The sequence below is a fragment of the Phyllostomus discolor genome, chromosome X, assembly GCF_004126475.2.
Source record: "Phyllostomus discolor isolate MPI-MPIP mPhyDis1 chromosome X, mPhyDis1.pri.v3, whole genome shotgun sequence".
Taxonomy (NCBI): Eukaryota; Metazoa; Chordata; class Mammalia; order Chiroptera; family Phyllostomidae; genus Phyllostomus; species Phyllostomus discolor.
In genome coordinates this window covers 105,995,981-106,005,795 of record NC_050198.1, presented here as the reverse complement: position 1 = coordinate 106,005,795, position 9,815 = coordinate 105,995,981, and the positions used below count along the sequence as shown (strand labels likewise).

The 9,815-nt window shown below is 38.2% G+C and overlaps 1 long non-coding RNA gene across 1 annotated transcript; it reads right to left on the bottom strand.

Annotated features, from left to right (window-relative positions):
* Positions 1-560: 560 nt before the first annotated feature.
* On the bottom strand, positions 561-8,563 carry LOC118498555. Its single transcript, XR_004901044.1, has 3 exons — positions 8,512-8,563; positions 5,035-5,040; positions 561-573 (listed from the first exon to the last, which is right to left on the bottom strand). It is a non-coding gene; the product is annotated as an uncharacterized LOC118498555 (long non-coding RNA).
* Between the last annotated feature and the right edge of the window lie 1,252 nt (positions 8,564-9,815).

The following is a 9,815-nucleotide window of genomic DNA, read 5'->3' as shown; positions in this document are numbered from 1 at the left end:
CCTCTCTAAAAATAAATAAAATCTTAAAAAAAAAGAAATACTTTCAAAAACATGTTTTAGTCAGTAAAGCTAACACTTTTAGAAATTTTCCTTCTCTTTATTCTCTTTTTCTTTTAAACAAACATTGGATAATCATTTTTCGTGAAAATGTGTCACTATAAATCAATTTCTTTCTGATGTTCATGAGTTTTGTGAAATTAGCATTTAAGTATAACAGCAATTATTGAAAAACATGTGTTCTTGATGTAGTATAAAGATGTTTTCTGAATAAAAACCTGTTACATTAAAAAATCACTGAATTTTAAAACTTTTTCCTTTTTTATTTTTAAAAGTATTTAAAATATTTATTTATTTATTTATTTGTGGAGACAGGGGAAAGGAGGGAGGGAGAAGGAGACAAACATCAATGTGTGAGAGATACATCAATTGATTGCTTCACAGATGCCCCCAGCTGGGGGCCTGGCCTGCCAACCCAAGGCATGTGCCCTGACTGGGAATCGAACTGGCAACTTTTCAGTTCACAGGCAGGCACTGAGTCCACTGAGCCACACCATCCAGGGTTGAATTTTCAAACTTTTTTTTCAATAAACTTGAAAAACAAATACGCTCAAGAGATTAAATTTCTTGGAATTAGCCCTGGCTGGGCTAATTCCACGGTAGCTCAGTGGATTGAGCACGGGCTGTGAACCAGAGGCTCATGAGTTCGATTCCCAGTCAGGGCACATGTCCAGGTTGCAGGCCAGGTCCCCAGTAGAGGACGCATGAGAGGCAACCACACATTGATGTTTCTTTCCGTCTCTTTCTTCCTCCCTTCCCATCTCTCTAAAAATTAATAAATAAAATCTTTAAAAAATAAAATGCAAAAAAAAATCTTGGAATTATCCTCTAATGATCCTCTAATATTGTCTATCTATGGTGGTCTCATTTCTGTATGGATCTAGTTATACTCACAATTATAAGATGATTTCAAAATATGGTAGTATTTTTTCTTAACTATCCTTTTGTCTGAAAAATGTTTCTTAAAATAAGTCATCATAAAAAGTATTAATTTAATCATTTATCTGATAGATAATTTGATGAACAGTGTCATCAAGTTTTCCAACAGAATGTTAAAATAAGCCCAGGTAGGAACTGACATTTGTCTCCCTCAAGAGAGATTTAAATTATAAATCAGTATTTCATCACTGGCATGAGTTTCATGGGAGGCTAAAAGCAAAGAGTGAATCCATCCAAGCCATTAAAGACCCATTGCAGATCCAAATTTGGTTTGGGAAGAAAAGTGTAATTCAATCAAAAAACAATTACTTGGAAATGAAGTGTTCTAATTCAATTACAGAACTAGTTACTACAGAAGTTTTCAAGGAAAACATCAAGCAATGTTTTCAAAGCAGTTAATGTGGGGGATCTAGACATTTACACATCTGATTGGCTATAGCAATGACAACTATTTGTATTTGTAATTGAGAATTTTGTGGCTATTGAGGGATTGGCTTCATCTCAGAACTGATCAAAGAGCAAGCTCACATTGCTATGTGTTTCTAGAAAAGGCTTGTGAAAACGGAACATTACATATAAAAATATTAACTTAAAATTTTATCTTCTTTAAGTTGTTTTGTAGCTCAAGGGATTTTTCTGGAAATTCCCTGATAATTGTTTGCAAACTATTTGCTTTTTAACTTTAATTTAATGATATATTTTTAGATTTTTAACACTGCACCATGTACCATAAAGCAAGTTAATAGAATGTGTTATTAAATACTAGCTAGGGCAGGAAATCCACATGCAATAAAACCCTGAAATTCCTCTGTAGTTAGATTAAAGGTAATTTTAAAAGGCGAAATAAAAAGGCATAGAAACTTAATGAAGTGGGTAATAAAATTGCACAAAGACAAATTTTCTACACTTAATGAGTCGATTGTTTTAAAATATGCCCAAATATGCGGTATATTTTATAGTAGCCTATTTTAAGGTATGATAAATTGAATGCTAAATGCACATGACTCATAAATATACTTGATTGTAAGTATTGAAGTCGTGTTTGTCTTAAATCCAATTAGAGACCTGCAGGGAAAGATTTTAAATCTTACATATGTGATGATATTCCCATGAGGAAAAGGCGGTATTATGGATACTGCACAGTTGGGAATGAGAGGCGAAGGTACTCAAATAAAGAAGTAGCTTTCTTGTCTCTACGCTAGTTTTTTTTTTTTTTTTAATCTTCATTTCTTTAAAGGAAATCTTCCCTTGCAGACTGAAATAAATGACAGATGCCTAAGATAAATGCATATCTTAGATCCTTTGGTGGCCTAATTGATGACTGAATATGGACTATTTCTTGCCTTCAATTATCTCCCCTCTTTGGTCTGCGAAATTGTTTGAGATTCCCATATTCTATTTTAAAGTTCTGTGTTTCTTGCTGGCCCCTGATGGAATGTAATTTGTGCTACTTCAGGGGAGAAGCACGTATATCCATTGGTAATCAACGACTTACAACCTCGATTGACTCATCAAATCACGATATGGAATCAAGAACTAGGTGTGGAGGTAAGGAGAATCTAGACAGGTGGGAAAGGGGAAAAAATAACAATACTAATGAAAAGACATTAGCTCAAGCCCTTATGGAAAATTCGTGACTTGACAGCAGCTCTAGGAGGAGTTAAGAGTGTTAAAAATCCCACAAAGTAGATCTGAGGAAGATCATAGTTTAACTTTGCCCTGAGGCTTGTCCACTGATCAAATTCACAGAAAGTATGGGGAAACTGAGGCCTAGGTACCCTTAGCTGGCGATTTTAGTTTAGCAAGCATTACAGTTGTGTTGGTCAGTTTGGTTTAACACTAGAGGTGGGAAGAAATAGTTGGATGTGGGGTGGAAAATGTTTAATCTTGCATCATATTTCATAGAGGCAAGTTTGGATAGCAAGCAAAGAAAGCAAGCGGGGCTTGTGTTTTACTTAAGGAATAGTAAGGTGGTAGGTCTGAGGGGAGTGAAATGTGACATTTGCAAGGTTGGAATCGGCATGCGAATATTGGATGCTGGGATGATGGATGTATAAAAAAAGTGCTGAGAGAGACAGAAAAGACAAAGAAAAATGAGGAGAAGCAAAACACAGAGACCAAACACAAATTTCATTGAGTACCTTTCGCTGTTTAAGCAGTTACCTCTTTTATCTTTCTTCTTTTCCACTTCCTTTTCTACTAAATCTATGAATTTTTTTTAAAGGTGCAGCTTCAGGTGTGGCTGAGTTTAACACCCTTTGGTCAAATCCAGAGACAAAAATCAGAAGTGGGCATTTGAACATTCCAGACTAGAGTCAAAATTCAGTGTTTAGAATAGCTACTTGGGCAGGAGAACGTGTGTTTAGGTATGTGCTTTGCTGCATTCTCCTAAAACATGTTTCAATTGTCAGTCAAGGGCTTTACCCCAAATCCTAGTACTAGACATCGTGGAGTTAAAGAAGGGGACCTGTTCTTCACTCTCAAGGGAAGAAAATTTGGGAACTCTCATGTGGCCTCTCCTCATCTCAGGTACCTTAGGGATTTTTTGACTTCAGTCTTCTGTCGCATATATTTCCACTAAAGCTCAACAGAATTATTTTCTTCAATACTTTCAGATTAAAGCGAGCAGCAATTTTTATTCAGTTGTCACCTTTGCTCTGTTTCTAGTGACCTCATTTATTCGTTTTTCACTGATTCCTAAAGTGTTTCTGAATCAGAGAAAGTGACTCCGGGACACACACTGGACATGAGGCTATTGTATACTTTCTTTTTCTGTTGGCCCCTTAAATATTTAACATAATGAAGAGGGTCAGGTGAGTTCCCTGAAGCAGTGATCATCTGGACAGGCCTTCCCATAAATAATTAAAATGAAATTTATTGTTCAACCTCCATGTTCACCTGCTTATGCAGTAATGTTGGGAAATGGCCCCTGAAAAGGAGGTGGGCTGTGCCCACTCACTCAGAAACTGTGTCTTTCTCTCTCAGCCTGTGTAAATTCACTAGAAAAACCTAAGTTTTCAAACAAATTATTACCTGTATGAAAAAGTCTTCTGCATATGGATTAAAACAAAATGTAAATTAGGAGTTCATGACAACAACCTTAATGAAGCTACTTTCATGGGTAGGGAGCAGACACCAAAACGGAGTTCACTGATTTATTGGGTTGGCCAAAAAGTTCTAGCAGTTGCCTTCATGTTCATTCAAAGCACTTTTGTTAGATTGTATTGTAACAGCTGTTCTATCAGCGTGTGTTTTAAAAAAATATAAAAATTGGTGAATTTTTGTGTAGCCATTTTAATAGTGAAGGTGGAAGAAAATATACAACATTTTCAGCATATTATGCTTGAATGTGTCAAGAAAGGTAAAAACACAACTAAAACACACACACAAGATTTGTGCAGTGTATGGAGAAGGTGCTATGACTGATCGAATGTGTCAGAAGTGGTTTGTGATTTCTCTCTGGATGATGCCCCACAGTCGAGTAGACCAATTGCAGTTGATAGCGATCAAACCGAGGCATTAATTGAGAACGGTCAACGTTACACCATGCAGGAGAGGGCCGACATACTCAAAATATCCAAATTAATAAAACTATTGGTAAAAATAAAACATGTGTCTTTGATTTAACAGAAAAACTACACAGACTTTTTGGCGAACCCAATATAATCTTGAAAATTTCATTACTGTATGTCTACCCAAAGTAATGTCTTGCCTTAACCCTCTAGCTGCTTAAATGCATTGTTGTTAGTAAAAAGGCCCAGATGCTAAATAATGAGAAATACAAACTCCTTTCCCAAGCTGCTTCATGCTCCCAAGGGAAGACCTGACCCATTTGAACCTCGTATGTTGACTTTTGAAATAATGTTGTATCGAGCTAGGTTGGATGATAGTCTCACTAATATTATATTGTGGACAAAGAAGATGCACTTTCATTTGCTGTAAATTGTCGAATATACATAGTCTGGCACAAATAATACCCATTTTTATTACAAAACCTTTTATTACAAAATCATAATCATGATTATTACAGAATCACACGTAATTCTGTAACATAACAATATCACACTCAAGTACACCATCTGACATTTTAGGTGAAATGTTCAAATTAAAACTATAAATTATCACACCCATATTATTATCCTGCCAACCCCACTCAAGCAGGCCTCACTTCTGCCGGGCCCTTATTAATCAGAATTAGAGCATGTCATAATTACAACTGTATTTCTCCGTTAAATATATTTCCCTTTTAAAGGACACATTATACTGTCATATACATGGAAACACAAACTTTTTCAGGGGTACTTTCTTTAAAATTATGACATTTGAAGGATAATGTAACTAGAGGATAACACACAAGACACGTGGTCAGTGAAAACCACGGGCTTGAAGCTGGAAATCCGCTATTTGCTGAGCTCAAAGTCAAAGACATCAGATGGTGAAGCAATGCCGGTTCTATCCCCTCTCCTGCCAGGCCCAGTCCATTGCCACTATGAGCAGAAATTCTCAGACTCAGGCAGCTCTTTGAACCCTGTGGCTTGCTTGAGCCTCCGGATTCTTCTTGGCTTTCTCTGAACATCGTGTACGAGACTATTAGAGCAATGAGGAAAACCCTCTCCTTTCATTAAGAAACACCACAGCTTAAGAACATCTGTGCCATTATACGCTCTACCAATCTGTCTTCACGTTCCTTTGACATGTGCAGGTTTGAGGTTTATGCGATCCTCTAAAGTCTTCTCGTCTCATTCCCAAAGCAAAGTTGCAACAAAAAATCTAGCTCCATCTAGAAGCTCAGCCATCTCCTGCCAGGTTTAGAATGCCTAATTCAATTTACATCTCACATTGATACCACTTCTTATGGTACAACCTCCAGCCCCATATGACAAACAAACTTAGGAAGATTCAAGCAGGAAAGCAGTGTGGCAGGAAATTGAACACATTATTGTTCAAATCTGCTACTGACTAGCTTTGTGAGTCTGAGTAAACTAATTTCACTTCTTTCAGGCTCAGCTTTCTTTTTTTTAAGATTTTATTTATTTATTTTCTTAGAGAGGGAAGGGAGGGAGGGAGGATGAGAGAGAGAGAGAGAGAGAGAGAGAGAGAGAGAGAGAGAGAGAGAAACATCAGTGTGCGGTTGCTGGGGGTTATGGCCTGCAACCCAGGAATGTACCCTGGCTGGGAATCGAACCTGGGACACTTTGGTTCCCAGCCCGTGCTCAATCCACTGAGCTACGCCAGCCAGGGCAGGCTCAGCTTTCTTATCTGTAAATTGGACATGATGGAATCCAAACTTCAAGTGTAGCATTATCTCACGGTAAGTATTTTAAATGAACATACAAAGCTGAATAAACGCAATTAACAATTCGCATGGCAAGCATTAGAAGTAGTAGAGGCCAAGAACAGCCAAGATGCTGGAAACCTCCCTCAGTATTAAGTGCATTAGTAGATGTAATAACTCAGATAAACGAAAGATCATTAGCAACTGGATGAGATAAGATGGGCTTTGCAGTCATGTGAAAAATAAACGAGGCTCTGAGACAATGATCATATTTGGATTCCCAGAAAAAAAAGAAGAAAAGTCTGAAAAAAAAGTTTCAAGGGAGGAGTAAATATCAGAGACAATGAAATGCAATAAGCCCACTGAGACAGCAGGTTCATGTTCGGTAGTAGTTACGGACCAGGCTCATTTTAGGTGACCCTCTAATAACTAATCAACACCAAGCAATGAAAATATGATAAGAGGAACTATGTGACACAGTAGAGGGCAACCTGTGATCATCCGCCAACAAGGAACTCAGGCCCTCAGTCCAACACACTGCGAGGGCATGAATCCTGCCAACCACCACATGCAACCCATTGAATGTTGAGATGACCCCACCACCTTGATTCTGTAACGCGATGATCCTGCAGCATTGTGAAGGGCGCTAAAACAGAGCAGCAAGCTAAGCTGTGTCAGTGTCCTGACTCAGAGAAACTGACACAATGAAAGTAGCTAAATGTTTTGATCCTTTGTTACATGACAACAGATAACTAATGATTAGCACACGTATAACAAAGAAAAAATTTTAAATATTAAAATAATATATATTTTATTTAAGCTTTATTGTATTTTTCTGTTACCATTTAGTCCCCTTGTATCCCCCTCCCCCTGCAATCCCCACACTGTTGTCCATGTCCATGAGTCCTTTCTCCTTTTTTCTTGATCCCTCCCCCCTGAATCTTCCCCCCCCACTAGCTGTCACCTGCTCTCCATCTATGAGCCTGTCTCCATTTTCCTTGTTAGTTCAGTTTGTTTATTACATTCCACATATGAGTGAGATCACATGGCATTTGCCTTTCTCTGGCTGGCTTGTTTCACTGAGCATAATGATCTCCAGGTCCATTCACACTGTCATAAAGGGTAAAATTGTCTTCTTTTGTATGGCTGTGTAGAACTCCATTGTGTAAATGTCCCATAGTGGCTTTATCCACTCATCTACTGATGGACATTTGGGCTGCTTCCATATCTTGGTGATTGTAAATAGTGCTGCAATGAATGTAGGGGTGCTTATGTTCTTTCAAATTAGTGCTAAAAATAATATTTTTAATATTTATGACCCCAGGGTAGGAAATGATTAAATGATACACAAAAAGTACAACTCATAAAGAGCTGGTAAATTCTGAATGGCAAAACATACCATAAACAATGAACCACATTCTGGGAGAATACATTTCAAACATAATAGAACTCCAACATGTCAATAAAAAAAATCCTCAAACAAGAAATTGACCAAACACATGAACAAGTAAGTCATAGAAAAAGAAATCAAAATGGTCAAGAACTATGAGAAAAGATACACTCAAAATCATTAATGATTAAGTGAAAACATGTTAAAACAAAATTATATATTATTTCATACTCATCAAAATGATATAAATATTAAAAAATTAGGCGATACTTAGTACTGAAGACAATATAGAGAATTAGGAACTTTCACTTACTGTTAATGAAAGTGTAATTGATCTGACCCTTTTGATATGAATTAGAAAATATCTAGTGAAATTAAAATTGCATAAAATTTGCAAGTAAATATTTCCATTTGTTGTCATATACAGTGGAGAACTTCACACATACATAAAAGGAAATATACATAAAACTTTGCACTTTACTATTTTTTCAAAGAATGAAAAATGATAGCTATTAATAGTCAGGAGCTCAGCTAAGCCAAAAAAAGAGATCTTGACTGTTAGATGTCCAGAAAAGCAGATTTTTAAAAAGCCCAAATGAGTTTTTGATTACTTACTAAAGTGAGTACTAACTGCTCATTTCATTCCTCCCCTGCCAGGAACTGCACACTTGTCAAGAATCAGGTAGATCAGCATGCGCAGGGGTGAGAGTCATTTCCATTTTCAGAAAACTCTGAGCCAAAACAAAACAAAAAGCTCCCCAGGTTTTTAAATCCAGGGCCAGAAGGAAGGAAAAGGGGAAGGGTTCATTGACTTCTGCAGGAAAGATTTCACAAGAAGAGTCCAGGTGACTTTGAGAGTACGTTTATTAAATCTGGGGCAGTGAGACAAAGGAAGGGCTTAGAGGGGATGAGGCAAGATCGCGACAACCAGAGTGAGCTGAGGCGGAGCTGCCTTGCCCTTTGGAGATGTGAGGAAGAGGCAAACCTAGATGAGGCTGCCTTGGCCCTCTAGAAGGCAACTCACAGAGGCAGGAGAAATGAGCCAGCTGGTCCGCGTAGACTCAGGGAACAAGTTACAGAGGCAAAAGGAGGGCCCCTGGAGAAAGAAAGCAAAGGTGTGTACCTTAGGAAAGAAAAGGCAGAAAGGGGCGGGTGTGCAAGAGAGAGAGAGGGAGAGGGAGGGAGAGGGAGAGGGAGAGAGGGAGAGGGAGAGAGAGAGAGGGAGAGGGAGAGAGAGAGAGAGGGAGAGAGAGGGAGAGGGAGAGAGAGAGAGAGGGAGAGAGAGGGAGAGAGCGAGCGAGCACGCTGGGTCCTTTGTCCTAAGTGTTTTTATCTGTTTTTTCAAGGCATGGATTATAAGGAAGATCTCAGGGTAGGGTGTCAATATAATATTCATCAGCTTTCCAGGTGTCCCCTTTAATATGTGATTCATCAAAAGGAGTGTGTAGGTTGTGGTCTCTACTGATTGGTCAGCACCAGGGCAGGGGGTCATGCGTCACTGCAGTTGGTCCTGAGGCAGCCATGGCATTAGTTCAGTATGGTTTTGCTGCTTTTCTGGGCCTGCAGCTGAAGCACAACGGAAGCCTGGATGTTATCTCTAGTTTGACCAAAACTCTGTCTGTGTGGTCAACAGACCCAAGACTTTCTTCCTGGGATTATGGGATGTGGGTCAGAACTTCATTGTCCTGACAGCTTAATGATGCAGGCAGTGGTTAAGTGAATTCGGGTGCTGGATGAGGCCAGTATGAATCAGTCATCTGCCTCAGTTTCCCCATTCTGCTTGCCAAAGAATTTTCCTGGCTGCCTACTATCCTGCCTCACATATTTAAAACCAAATAGAGTCTTAGCACATAATTTTTGAAGGATAAATTGTGAAAAAAAGGGGCAGTATAAAGTTACAATACAAATTTAAATTCATAAAACAGACACATATATCTTTAACAAATATTAACATATACAGCAAAACTACATTTTTAAACAAATTGACAGGGAGGATACAAACCAACATCATCATGTTTATTTGTCCCAGAGAAGTAGCACTGGGGACAAAGGATATTTTAAGATGATCTGATGTTTTGTTTAATCTGAAGCAAACATGGCAATAGAAGCATTTGTCAACTCTGGGTGGTATGGAAATGTTATTGCAAGGAGTGT